Source organism: Puma concolor, chromosome E3, assembly GCF_028749965.1.
Source record: "Puma concolor isolate L17-30 chromosome E3, mPumCon1.1.hap2, whole genome shotgun sequence".
NCBI classification, from domain to species: Eukaryota; Metazoa; Chordata; class Mammalia; order Carnivora; family Felidae; genus Puma; species Puma concolor.
The window spans coordinates 26,466,759-26,481,920 of NC_141682.1; the positions used below are offsets into that span (position 1 = coordinate 26,466,759).

General features: G+C 41.0%; 1 protein-coding gene and 1 long non-coding RNA gene across 2 annotated transcripts in view; both read right to left on the reverse strand.

Annotated features, from left to right (window-relative positions):
* The window catches only part of LOC147573077 (uncharacterized), a 117,016-nt gene that overhangs the window by 41,377 nt on the left and 60,477 nt on the right, over window positions 1-15,162 (reverse strand). The gene's annotated exons all lie outside the window — the stretch shown is intronic.
* Window positions 1-15,162, reverse strand: part of LOC147573079 (uncharacterized) — a 36,795-nt gene that overhangs the window by 8,654 nt on the left and 12,979 nt on the right. The window contains exon 4 of the long non-coding RNA XR_015245697.1: window positions 5,151-5,270. This is a non-coding gene — a long non-coding RNA (uncharacterized LOC147573079). The remainder of the gene's footprint in view (window positions 1-5,150; window positions 5,271-15,162) is intronic.

The window sequence follows — 15,162 nt, forward strand, 5'->3', positions numbered from 1 at the left end:
GTGGGAGGGAGGGGAGGGTGGGTGATGGGTATTGAGGAGGGCACCTTTTTGGGATGAGCACTGGTGTTGTATGGAAACCAATTTGACAATAAATTTCATATATTGAAAAAAAAAGAAAAAAAAAAGAAAATCTATCTTCAGCAAAAAAAATAAATAAATAAATAAAATAAAAAGATTAGTTGGCCATACATTTGTGAGTCCATTTCTGGTTTCTCTATTCTGTTTCAGTGATCTAAGTGTCTGGTTTTGTGCCAGTACCATACTGTCTTGATGATTACAACTTTGTAACACATCTTGAAATCTGGAATTGTGATGCCTCCAGACTTGGTTTTCTTTAGGATTGTTTTAGCTCTGTGAGGAATGCTGGTATTCTTTTTATAGGAATTGCATTGAATATGTAGATTGCTTTAGGTAGTATTGACATTTTAACAATATCTGTTCTTCCAATCCAGGAGCATGAATGTTTTTCCATCTTTTCTGTGTCCTCTTCAATTTCTTTCATACACTTTCTATACTTTCCAGTTTAGAAAATTTTCACCCCTTTGGTTAGGTTTATCCCTAGGTATTTTATGGGCTTTGGTGCAATTGTAAGTGGGATATATTCCTTGATTTCTCTTTATGCTGCTTCATTATTGGTGTATAAAAATGCAACTGACTTCTGTACACTGATTTTGTATCCTGCGACTTGGCTGAATTCATGGAGCAGTTCCAGCAGTTTTTGGTGGAGGTTTTTGGCTTTTCCACATAAAGTATTATGTCATCTATGAACAGTGAAAGTTTGACTTCCTCCTTGTTCATTTGGATGCCTTTTATTTCTTTGTATTGTCTTATTGCTGAGGCTAGGACCTCCAATACTATGTTGGATATTTGTGTGAGAATGGGCATCCTTGTCTGATTCTGGACCTTAGGGGGAAAGCTCTCAGTTTTTCCCCATTGAGGATGATATTAGCTGTGGGTCTTTCTTATATGGCCTTTATGATCTTGAGGTATGGTCCTTGTATCCCTCCTTTCTCAAGGGTTTTTATCAAGAAAGGACGCTATATTTTGTCACATGCTTTTTCTACCTATATTGAGAGGATCATGTGGTTCGTGTCCTTTTATTAATGTGATGAATCACAATGGTTAATTTGTGGATACTGAACCAGCCCTACATCCTAGGAATTAATCCCACTTGATTGTGGTGAATAATTCTCTTAAAGTACTGCTTGATCCAGTTGGCTAGTATCTTGTTGAGAATTTTTGCATCCAGGTTCACCAGGGACATTGGTCTCCTTTGTAGTGCAGTCTTTGTCTGGTTTTTGAACAAAGGTAAGACTGGCCTCATAAAATGAGTTTGGAAGTTTTCCATCCATTTCTATTTGTTGGAACAGCTTCAAAACAATAGGTGGTAACTCTTCTTTAAATGTTTGGTAGAATTTCTCTGGAAAGTCATCTGGCCCTGGACTCTTTGTTGGGAGATTTTTGATTACTGATTCAATTACTTTAGTGGTTTTGGATCTGTTCAAAGTTTCCATTTCCTCCTGTTTCAGCTTTGGTAGTTTATATGTTTCTAGAAATTTGTCCATTTCTTCCTGATTGACCAATCTGTTGGCATTTAATTGCTCATAGTGCTCTTCTTACTGTTTGAATTTTTACAATGTTGGCCGTGATATCTCCTCTTTTATTCATGATTTTAATTATTTGGGTCCTTTCTTTTTTCTTTTTGATCACTCTGGCTAAGGGGTTATCAATTTTATTAATTATTTCAAAGGACAGGCTCCTTGTTTGAACAGTTGAACTGTTCTACTGTTTTTGTTTTAATTTTGATATCATTCATTTGTTTAAATCAAAATTTGTTTAATTTTGATATCATTGATTTCTGTCCTAATCTTATTATTTCCCTTCCTCTGCATGTTTGGCCTTTATTTGCTATTTTCCAGCTCCTTTAGGTGTATGGTTAGGTTGTGTATTTGAGACCTTTCTTCCTTCCTATGTCTGTGATTAATTGATCTATATATTTGAGTTCTTTAATGTTGGGGGCATACATGTTTACAATTGTTAGATCTTCTTGGTGGATAGACCCCTTAATTATGATATAATGCCCTTTCTAATCTATTGTTACAGTGTTTATTTTAAAATCTAGTTTGCCTGATAGAAATATGGCTATTCTGGCTTTCTTTTGATGACCATTAGCATGATAGCATGATTCTCCATCCCCTTACTTTCAATTTGCATGCATCTTTAGGTCTACAATGAGTCTCTTGTAAGCAGCATATAGATGGAACTTGTTTTCTTAGCCTCTGTGATGCCCTATGTCTTTTGATTGGAGTGTTCAGTCCATACATTTAGATTGAGTACTGAAAGATGAATTTTGTACCATTGTGGTGCCTATAGATATGGTGTTTCTGGTGATGTTCTCTGGTCCTTTCTAATCTTTGTTGCTTTTGGTCTTTCCTTTTTTTTCTTTCTTTTTTTTTTTTTTCTTTTCTCCAGAGTCCCCCTTAAAATTTCTTGCAGGGCTGGTTTAGTGGTCATGAACTCCTTTAGTTTTTGAATGTCTGGGAAACTCTTTTATCTCTCCTTTTATTTTGAATGACAGACTTGCTGGATAAAGAATTCTTGGCTGCATATTTCTCTCATTCAGCACATTGAATATCCTGTGACTCCTTTCTGTCCTGCCAAGTTTCAGTTTACAGGTCTGCTGCAAACCTGATCTGTCTTCCCTTGTATGTTAAAGACATTTTTTCTCTTGCTGCCTTCATAATTCTTCCCTTGTCTGTGTATTTTCTGAATTTGACTATGATATGCCTTGGTAGTGGTCATTTTTTGTTGAATCTAATGGGAGTTCTCTGTGCTTCTTGGATTTTGATGCCTGTGCCATTCTCCAGATTATGAAAGTTTTCCACTATAATTTGTTCACATCAACTTTCTGTCCCTTTTTCTCTCTCTTCATCTTCTGGGACTCCTATTTTTCAGATGTTATTCCTTTTTTTGTTTTTTGAGACTACTTCTTGTAGCATGCTCTTTTGCCTGTTTGCCTCCTTTTCTCAGCTTCATTATTCTCCATAAATTTATCTTCTTTTTTGTTGATTCACTGCTCTGCTTCATTCATCCTTGTCGTTGTGACATGCATTCAATACTGCATGTCAGTTAGAGCATTTTTAATTTCATCCTGACTAGATTTTATTTATCTCTTCAAAACCAGATTTTATGCTTTTTTTCCACCCCAGGTAGAACTCCTATTTTCATGGTTCTAAATTCTAGTTCAGACATCTTGCTTATATCTGTGTTGATTAAACCCCTGACTATCATTTCTTCCTGTTCTTTCTTTTGGGGTGAATCCTTCATCTTGTTATTTTAGAGGAAGAAAAAAATTAGTAAAATAAAAAATAATTCAAATAAAGGATGCTATATCCTAGATGCGTTTTGGTTGGCTTGTTGACAGAAGCTTGCTAGAATAAAGTATGAAAGAAAAGAAAAAAAAGCAAAAATTAAAATGTATGTAATTAGAATAAAATAAAATAAATGAAATAGAATAAAAGATCTTAAAAAGTCAAAAATAAAAAAATAAACCAAAAATAAGTTTTTCCCTTTCTGTTTCTAAAGAAGAACAAACAAAGGAAGAAAAAAGTCTGTATTTTAAGCCAAAACAGAAGAAAATGTACAAATAAATGAACCAGGAAACAGAATAAAACCCGAATGAAGTTACATCCAGTTTCACCTAGAACTGAAACTATGAAGCCCTCTATAGTCCATATACTAAGCAAGTGAAGTGACTTGTGCTGGTCTACTAGGGGATGTGCCTGAAGGGGCAGTTGGGCAATGCGTAGTATAATGGCTTTGTTCTCCACTATAGCTTATTGGTGTGGGTGTACGCATGTACATGCATGGGAGAAGTGGAAATGGCTTCACCCAGCTCCCTAATCTCTGGCACAGGAACTTCACACTCTCACCAACTCGCGATCAAGCACCTCTTCATTGTCTCCAGCCTCTGTCTGCTCCCCACCTCTACCCTATCCTGTCCACACTGCCTGCCTGCCAAGCATCACCTTCCTCCAGAGTTTTATCTCAGATGGGGTTGTGTTTCAAAACCCCACACTTCGGAGACAGCTGGGCTTGGACAAGCACTGACTCACTGGGGGAGGGTCTCAGTGAGCAGCGGCCAGGGGAAGGCTTGTCCAGAAAACATGTGTGTGATCGTGCAGCAGCAGAGGTTCAGAGGTTATGGCAAATCACAAAACACAGCTGGTTCCAGGTTTCACTCTGGTGTATTTGTCTCAATACCAGTAAATGTGGCTGCTCTCTGGGGTCCACATGAGATCTCTGTCTGAGGGGAGGCCATATGGCCTCTACCAAGTGCACTCCAAGCAGGGGAATCGCTTCTCCCCATGTGGCCCATGGACCTCTCAGGCCCCACTCCCTGCTCCTGGGGAGTCGCCCTACTTCCTTACCAGAGCACAGCCAGGCACTGAGTTACAAAACTTCAGACTCTGCACTCCACTGTTCATAGAATCCTGATGATATTGAAACCCTCTCCTTTCTTCCTGTCAAAGGTTTTGGGGAATTGATTTCTTGTTCAGTCCCCTGTAAGCATTTTTATTCTTTCTCTCCCTTTCTTTCCAGCTACTTTCAGGGGAGTGCTTTTCTTGCACAATTCCAATGCACCACACTTTCCCCCTTTCTCTTTCTCTGTCCTCTCTCTGCAAAAACATCTCCCTACCCTCCCTGTCTTTTCTCTCCCCCAGTTCACCTCTCTGCACCATGTACCTGCTGAACACTGTGGCTCAAGTTATGTTGATTGTTGTCAGTCCTCAGGTCAATTTCCTAGGTGTTTAAAATGGTTTCGTGCTGATCTAGCTGTGTTTCAGGGATAAGGCAAGCTCAGGATCTCCATGGTGCTCTGCCATCTTAACTCCTCACAAATAATCTTCTTGATATCTCTGAGAATTTGTTTCATCTTTTTCTTTATGATGACATGTCAGCCATGTTTCTGACATAGGACAGAGGTTCCATCTGATTGAGTTGATTCTTCCAAATCCCTAAGTTGAATTGCTTCTTCTGCATAGGAAAATGTTTATTCCATTGGCTACATAAGCTTCACCCCAGCCACCCGAGCAGAGCCCCAGGAACCAGTGGAGGGGAGCACATCCCATCCATCTGCCCTCACTCACCTTCCTCAGGTACTTATATGGGGCTGTCACTGACTTCACATACTGCTGCAGCTCCTGGGTGAGCTGGTCCTGGTCATGGGAGAGGAATTCCGGGGTCAGGACAAGAAATGCCTTCATCACCTGCAATGCAGAACCAGAGTGAGGCTCAGGGTGAGTGGCAAACAAATGCGTAGTTTAAAAAGTAAATGTTTATTAAATAAATGGAAAAACAAGTTGAGAGTTGGGCCTTTGGAAAAAAAACAGGACCAGTTTCCATACTTCCAATTTCCACTCTTTGCTTTAGAAAATAACCTCTCGGCCTCCATTTCCTTCTCTGTGACATGGGGATAGCATAGCTTCACCCCTCATTGCATTTATGTCAAGATTCATTGAGATAATGCATGTAAAATGTGAAGCCAGTTTAAATTATTTGTATTCCTATCATTATCATTACCATTTTTACTATTATTGTATATAGAGTTCTGTGGGCATGAAATAAATGTTGGTAATTAACCATTTTTTTTTCAACGTTTATTTATTTTTGGGACAGAGAGAGACAGAGCATGAACGGGGGAGGGGCAGAGAGAGAGGGAGACACAGAATCGGAAACAGGCTCCAGGCTCCGAGCCATCAGCCCAGAGCCTGACGCGGGGCTCGAACTCACGGACCGCGAGATCGTGACCTGGCTGAAGTCGGACGCTTAACCGACTGCGCCACCCAGGCGCCCCGGTAATTAACCATTTTTAAATTATTTATGTCCCTATTACAGGGCACAGGGCCCTAAACATACTAGGTACTCAACACACACTTGTTGAATCAATGAATGCATGCTCTGAAGCCAGATCTCTCAGATTCCCATTCCACCTCCACCACTTAAGGGCTTTGTGATCAAGAAAGTCATTTAATCTCTTTATGCTTCTTCACTATTAAAAAAAGGGTATCAGAATCCTTAATGAATTAGGCTGTTGTGAGGGGGAAATAACCTGTCACATAAAAAGGGCTCATCAATAGGAAATTGTTGGCAGCAGCAGTAGGAGCAGCATTCACAAGCATCATTTTCTGTCACACATAGTTGGGGCCACAGTGCCCTCTGGTGACCACACAGTGTAAATGCACATGCACATGCATTCTGCCCTCCCTCCACCCTAAGTGGAAGATTGGGGATATATGGCCTGGAAAATGTTTTTCCTGCATCTGCCTTCCAGGTGCTCACACACAGACACAATGACCTCTGTGTCCTCCTCCTTACCTCCCTTCGAATTGGGTCCGGGCTGCTCACCACAGCCGATTCAGCCACTGCTGGATGTTCCACCAGGGCATGCTCGACCTCATCAGCCCAATTCAGTACCTGGAGGATCAATGACTCCTTCTTGGTTTTTGAGCAGCTGGCAGGTCTGGGTGACCCAGGCCTTCAAGTGTCATATTTTGAAGAGTCATATCTCCCTTTGGTATGTAGGATAACTGTCTCAGGGAGCCCAGATACCTGTCACCTGCCTCTGTTTTGGGCCCCAACCATGAAAAATGGACACTCCATATAAGAAATATGACAGTCACAGGACACCTAAGTGGCTCAGTGGGTTAAGGATCCGACTTCATCTCAGGTCATAATCTCACAGTTCATGAGTTTGAGCCCCGCGTTGGGCTCTGTGCTTACAGCTCAGAACCTGGAGCCTGCTTCAGATTCTGGGTCTCCCTCTCTTTCTGTCTCTCCTCAACTCGCACTCTGACTTTCTCCCTGTCTCCCTCTCTCTCAAAAACAAATAATCATTTTTTAAAAATAAAATACAACAGTCACATGCTCCCCAGAGTTTCTTATCTCACTGCCTCTTGTCAGGGAAGAGGGTACATGTTTAGTCCTCCCTGAGCTATGGTGCTTCATCTGAAACTTTCAGGCAAATTCTGCATCCTATTCCCCATTATATGAGCATGTTTTAAGAAAAAGAAGAAAAGACTCTCTACTGTCTAAATATACATGGAAATGGGGTGCTGTAAGATAATGTAAACTTTTTCTAGAAAAATCATTCTATTTTACAAGTATGTCCCATTCCTCCTTCTGCCTTCTCTCCAAGACTTCCAAATATTCATTCAACAAATGTTAAATGCCTGCTATGTGTCAGACATGATTCAAGGTCTTAGGGACCTTGTAGAGAACAAACAGGGTCCCTGCTCTCAGTAAATCACATTCTCATAACAGTAAGAAGGTTACCACAGATTAAGCTGTTACTGTGTGCAAAGTGCAGAGTCATTTCCACACATCATGACTCTTATACTTCATAAAGGATTAGAAAGCACACAGTTACTTCCCCAGTTTTTCTAATGTAACACAGACTCAAATGGTGAAGTAATTTGTCCCATGTCATCAGCTAGTGTTGAGGCCTCAGGGTTGAATAATCACCTGTTTCATTCTAATATTCAGGCTGCATTTTTTTGGCACATGGACTGTAATTGTAACAAAGTCAATAAGATCTTCTGATCTGAAGTTGAAGACTGCCTCCTACATGTCCTATTATATTACTGCCTCAGCTTGAGTTTTTAGGTTAATTAATATGCCTCACTCTAGGGGCGCCTGGGTGGCTCAGTCCATTGAGCATCCAACTCTTGATTTCAGGTCGGGTCATGATTTCAACATTCATGAGATCAAGCCCCACATCAGGTTCCATGCTGAGCATGGGGTCTGCGTGGGATTCTCTGTCCCCCTCTCTCTGTGCCCCTCTCCACACTCACAAAATAAATCAGTAAACTTAAAAAAAAATATGCCTCACTCCAACGTGTAGCCAGGTGGCACACACAGCCATGAACAAAGTCAACATTTCTTATACTTTGAAGTATTTTCTAAAATGTCAAAGTGGAGATACTCTGAACTAGAGCTCCAAGACATAGTTTCCATGTGTGCTAAGGAACTGAAGGAACATGCAAAAGGTCCTGTGCATCCCTGTCTGTATCCAAGTTTCTGATTCATTCACTCATTCATTCATTCACTCCATGAATACTAATGGATGAATAAGCCTATTCTCTTCTAAGCAAGTACATCGTGGTGAGCCAGAACATGCAGCCCAGCTTCATGGGGCTCAGATATAGCAGAGCAAAAAAAAAATTTGGTCTAATAACTGTACTAAGTATATAGCCAGAAACTGAAATAAGTGTTATTAAGGGAAGGACCGAATAAGGCCATAAAGATACATTTTAGAAGGAAATTACTTATTTTAGGAGAACAAGGGTACCTCCCCTAAAAAAGTCCTACTTCCCCTGACATCTGAAGGATAAATGGGACTTCACCAGGTGATGGGGGGTATCCTGGGAGGGGGAACAGTTTGCACCAGAGAAACTCTCAGAAGGGTCATGCATACACTACTGTCGGGGGTTAGATGCCAGGGGTCACTGAGAGATGGCCTTGGTCTAGACCTTCCAGGCCATTTAGAGCCAAGATGATAATTGCCATCCAACATCCGTTCCCCCTTCTCTGTCACAGTCAGACAACAAGCTGAATTTAAGATGAATAATCTTAGGCTCCAGACAAACTGAACAACTTATAATGATCACAGACTCACTCTGGGTTGGTTATTTTAATTGAGATATTTACCCACAATAGGATAATTCATTGAGCACTTTTATGTAGATATTTTCAACTTCAGTTAATTTTTTTTTTAGAAAAGAAAAGAAAAAGATATTTGCACACCATGAAATTTATCATGGTGGTTCTACAACCATCACTGCTAGAAGCACTTGCTTTTAAGTACTCTTTGTTCTTATCAAAATTACTTTAAAATGATATTAATTGAGTTTATAAAATACACAATTTAATTTGCACAATACTGTAAAATGGCTCAATGAAATTTGTACATGTGCATTCATCTGTGGAACCACCTACCAAATCAAGATGCTCAGGACACCCCCAGCCACCTCGTTGGCTCCCCAGGCCCTCTCCCACTTGGTATGCCCCTCAGAATGACCACTAATCATTCTGAAAGCCCCTTATAGTAGAGAACAAAAAGGCAATGACTTAGAAGGGTCAGGTGCTGATTCCACATGTTATGCAGCAAAGAGGGCTGATGAGACCCTCCCTTGCTCCCTCAAACAGGCTTCCTCCTCAGAGATGAGTAGAAAAGTCCTGACAGGCCTTGTCCATCTCAGAAGGGAAGGAAGCAGCAACTATCATGGCTCTGGTGCTGTGGGGGGTCAGAAGATTTCATCTTATCCCTAAAACCGTCAGTTGGTTCTGACTAAACCATGGGGAAGGGATCATCCGGATCCTCATTAGGATCCATGGGTAGAATGATGCTGAGCGAACTACCACTGGCCACCAACACAATGATGTTTCCTAAGGAACCTGCTGCATGTACCATTGATCACTGTGATGGCTTTGTCATGCGTCAGCAGAGAAACACACACATTTTCTAAACCCACATGTAACCTCCACATAAATGCAATGACAAAGTCATGCTTCCACCAGGGTCTAACTAAACCTTGTACAACTGAAAACACACTAACTCTTTCCTTAGAAAGGTTTGTCCTTTGGTAATGTTCTTGAGTATTCCTCTCTAATTCATTCAAGTGGCTATTCCTCACCCTCCTTGCAACATTCTTGATGCTGGCCTCTGCTGTCAATGGTAAGATTTCAAGATGCTAAGAGCACTGATGCTGGAAAGTATTAAAATCACTCATAAAATGACAAAGGAGTATGTCAGAGAGTGAGATCAGAAACATCTGAAGGACAGAAAATGAACAGGAGGAATGATGTGACAAGCCCTCTAAGAAAAAAAGATAACGAAGAGATTCAGCATCCTGAGAAAATTTTTGAAGCTCTCAAATATTTTTCATTAAACAAGAACCATTTTGGGGTTGCTTGAGTGGCTCATTTGGTTGAGCATCTGACTTGATTTCGGCTCAGGTCATGGTCCCAGGGTCATGGGATCAAGACCCGCACTGGGCTCCATACTGGGCATAGAGCATGCTTGGGATTCTCTCTCCCTCCCACTCTGCTTCTCCCCACTGCTCATGCACACTCTCAAAAAATTTTTTTTAAAAAGGAACCATTTTCATGATAGTATTGTACAATTAGGAATGGATTTCAAAACATAATTACAGTTGACATATAATTTTTGTCAGACAATTTGCATCCAAACTCCCCTACATCAACACTTGACTCAGTATGTGTTTATGCCAGGAATGATCACATAGTTGCATCTATAGCTTTACTGTTATTATACAAAGTAAGCTAAAGTACACCAGATGTTTTCAGGGCAAATTCTCAGTTTTGCTTTCTTTTCTCAAACTTAGTAATAATACTAAGTTTTGGACTCTAATGCTTCAAATAAAATATTAAGGAGCAAAAACAAATAAGAGGTAATCTTCATCAAAAGAACAAAAAGAGAAGTCACAGACTGGTAGACAATATTTGTAAAGGACACACCTGTAAAGGACTGTTACCTAAAATATGCTAAGTACTCTTCAAACTCAACAGTAAGAAAACAAGCAACCTGATTGAAAAATAGAGCAATGACTAACAGATGCCACAACAGAAAGATATACACATAGCAAATAAGCATATGAAAACATGTTCTACATCATATGTCACAAGGTAGATGAAAATTAAAACAACAGTGAGATATCAGTACACCAGTTAGAATGGCCCAAATCTAGAATGCTTACTATACAAAATGTTGTTGTGGATGTGGAACAGAAACTCACTCATTCCTGGAGGGAATGCAAAATGGTACAGCCACTTTGGAGAAAGTTGGGTGATTCTTACAAAACTCTTAGCCTATGATCCATTAATTGTGCTCCTCAGTATTTATCCAAAAAGTTTTACCCACAAAACCCTGATGTTTAGAGTAGTTTTAATAATAATTTCCAACAGTAGGAAGTAACCAAGGTATTCATCAGTAGGTGAATGGATAAGAAAACCGTGGTACATTCAGACAATGGAATATTATTCAGGGCTATAGTGAAATAAGGTATCAAGCTATGAAAAGACATGGAGAAAAACCTAAACAGATGTTATTAGGTGGAAGAAGCAAATCTGAAAAGGCTACATACACTATTATTCCAACTATACGACATTCTAGAAAAGGCAAGATAATGGACACAGTAAAAAGGTCAGTGGCTGTCAGGGCTTAGGGGAGAGGGAGGGGGAGGGATGAATAGGTGCAGCACAGAGGATGTTTAGGGCAGTGAAACTAGTAGGTATGATACTATAATGGTAGATACATGTCATCAAAAATTTGTCCAGTCCCACAGAATGCACAACCCAAGAGTGAACCCAAATGAAAACTATGGTATGTCACAGGTTCCTAGTGTCAAAGACATATCCTGTGTGGGATGCCACCCAGGAGTTGGGGGTGGGGGTGATGGTGTGGATTTTTGGTAATGGATTTTCTCTAGGCTGCTTCTTTGGTTCCCAGGGACTCTCCTTTGGCATGCCTTTCAACCTACTGGAACCAATTAAGATCGCAAGGTTTAAAAAAGGACTGGTCTTTTGTAACACTGCAAGGTCTCATTATTCCTTAGGATATGAGGGAAAATGGCCCATTAATGGCACATTAAGCTTAAGTATAGCTTTTCCATTAGATCTCTTCTGCAGGAACAGGGCAAATGGACTGAGGTACCCTCTGTCCAGGCCTGAATGGTCCCCAATCAGGACCCTGATCTAAGGGCCTCTTGATGAATATATTTGGCCACTAAGCAGGCTGATAAACTCCCTCCTGATATACTGGATGATTGTTTAAACAGGCCTCCTCTGAACAAACCCATCTTGCTTGAGGAAACACAGGCCATCCCTAACAAAGGGGATGGTGACACTCTTTGTTCCTCTTTATAGGCTCAGGTTCCTCTAGCTGTATGTGGGAGCTTCTCCTTCATTCATTTCCCAGGTTAATGGCTATAATTGGAGCTAATTGTCTCTGGTGAACCTACCTTGGGACAGGGACTTTAAAGAATATTCCTGGGGCGCCTGGGTGGCTCAGTTAGTTAAATGGCTGACTTCAGCTCAGGTCATGATCTCGCAGTTCACAGTTCGTCTGTTTGAGCCCCACATCAGGCTCTGGCTGGCAGCTCAGAGCCTAGAGCCTGCTTCTAATTCTGCGTCTCCCTCTCTCTCTGCCCCTCCCCTGCTTGCTCTCTGTCTCTGTTTCTCTCAAATAATAAACATTAAAATTAAAAAATAATAATAATATTCCCAAGCAGCTGCCAAAACTCCTTTTGTTTCAGGGAAGTTCCCTGTCTTCACTGACCAGATATGTACTGCCCAATTCCCCTTGAGTGTGGGGAAAAAACATCTGCATCTGGTCATCTGTCTGAGACGACAGGCTTTAGGACCAGAAAAGCTCTTTCTCTGCCCTCTGGGCTTTTACCTGCCTCCAGCCTTCCAGGCAGCAGGAAGATGACCTCCCATCCCTGCCTTCCCCTCCCCCTCCTCCTGTTTCTGCACCACCTTGGGTACTGCCTGCATATCTGGTTCCTGTACCATCCTCGGTGCCTCTGGCACCATTGGCTCCTCCTGCTTCCTTTACTATCAAAGGGCAAAGAGCACACCCTTGGACTTACACTGCCCACTTCAGATTCCTCACCAGTGTCCCAGGTACAAATTGACAATGGGGAACAAATTGGTTGACTTTTAAGTGTCATACTTAAAAGGTGGAACATACTCAATATCTAAACTAATTTAGATATTAGTTTAGAATATCTAAACTAAGTTTGTTGGTTTAATTAAGATAGACATATCTTTCAAGTTGTCAGCATGAAATGTGAAAGTTTACCAACATTTGCTAAAGGTCAAAGAAGCTCCTGTTTTCTCTGTTGCAATTTGTTAGCAAAGGGATGACTTGAAACGATGGTTAATTTCGTGTGTCTCAAGGTTTTCATGAGTAATTGTTAACACAGCTATCAAGAGCTTTGGTAACCTGAAACTTTTCATCTCTGACAATCCTGGATAAGGAGGACATGAGGGTCTAACAAGTGGCTTTTCCTGAGAAGGGCTCTCAAGAGGAAAGTCTGGAAGAACTTGCTTTTCTTGGCCCCCTAAAAGGGCCAGAAGGTTGGCACCTAACTTACAACTCTACATGAGGAAATTTTGACCATTTACCTTCTCTTTCCCAATATAGATCTAACTTTAAGATAGTACTGACTGAATACCTCCCTCAGGAGGCCAGGAATCTCCATCCTCCAGGAGATATTTCAGGTGCCTCTTAGCATTGATAGGTCCAGTATCAAGCCCTGACCGGGAAAAGACTCATGAGGAAGTCTGATGTCACCTTAAGCTGTATGAAGTTACTCACCATGGAACCGTAGATTGGGATTCAACACTTGCTTCAGCCCTTTGGTCAGGTCAGAACCTTTCCACTGTCCATCTCATTCACATACATAGAGTGATTCCAACCTGATGCCCAGCACCTTAGAGTTGTGGCTTGATTTCTTATTCCTTATGGAACTACTCAGGCTACTCTGGGAGGTGGTCAGGCTCCCCTTCTGCTGCTTAGGGGAAGGTCTACCAAAACAAACATGGGTTTTTACCAGTCTGACCAGCGATATTCCCTGAACTGGTTCCTGGGCCTCACCAGGTTCTATTGTGCATCTGGGGCCCTGGCCCCAGTGTGCCAGGAGGGGCTAGTCTCCTATGGATCAAGTGGTCTGCTGGCGCCAGGTGAGGTCACTTCTTCTGGTGCTCCAAGGTTCATACCCCAGCAACAAAGGAGGTGGAAATGCACCATCCCCAAATCCCTGAAGCAAGCCCCCAAGAAATATAGCAGGATTCTCGCACAGAGAGATGGGACACTGAGGCTTTCTTTGTCCAGGAAGCAACTTTATTTGTCGTGCTTGCATAGGCTCAAGGGGTTCATACCTAGAAAACTGAGCCCTGAGTGCAGTGGGGTGTAGCCTTTTATGCAATTTCTCTTTCTTTGTCTCCCATATATGGTGACACATATAGTCTGATTGGACCCAGTCCAAGTTACAGAGTCCTGTCAGAGCTATGCATATGTGTCTGGGAGTTCACTGGGTAACATTGCCTTCCTTTGTTCTGAGAAGGCCTCCACCACATTCCTTAGGGAGGGGCTCTACCACATAGCTACTACCTGTCCCATTATATCACCATTACAGTATCATTGACTGTATTCCTTATGCTTTGCTTTTTATTCCCATGACTTACTCAATTCACAGCTGGAGGCCTGTATCTCCCTCTCCCCTTCTTCCATTTTGTACCCCCACCTTGGCTGTCCAATAACCATCCTTTTATTCTCTATATTTATAGTTCTGATTCTGCTTATTTTCCTATTCATTTTTTTTTTTTTTTAGATTCCATTTATGAGTGGAATCATATGGTATTTGTCCTTCTGGGCATGACTTATTTCACTTAGTATAATGCCGTCTGGGTCCTTCTATGTTGTCTCACATGGCATGATCTCATGCTTTTTAAAGCTGTATGATATTCCATCATATACATATACCACTTTTTCCTTATCCATTCATCTACTAATGGGCACTAAGATTGCTTCCATATCTTGGCTATTGTAAAAAGTGCTGCAATAAACATAAGGGTGTGTGTATCTTTTCTAGTTAGTGTTTTCCTGGTAAATATCAATAGTGGTAGTATTGGGCCATATGATATTTCTATTTTTAATTTTTTGTGTAAATACCATACTGTTATCCCCAGTGGCTGTACCAATTTACATTCCCAACAACAGTGCACGAGGTTATTCTTTGCCCACATCCTCACCAACACTTGTTTTTTGTGTTCTTGATTTTAGCCATTCTAACAGGCATGAGGTGATATCACATTACAGTTTGATTTGCATTTCCCTGATGATGAGTGATGTTGAGCATCTTATCTTTGCATATGTCTACTGGCCATCTGTATGACTTCTTTGGAAAAATGTCTTTTAGAAATGTCCATTTTTTAATTGGATAGTTTTTTGGTGTTGAGTTGTATGAGTTCTTTTTATAGTTTAGATATTAACTCCTATCAGATATGTCATTTGCAAATACATTCTCCCATTCAGTAGGTTGTGCTCTTTGCTGATGGTATCCTTTTCTGTGCAAA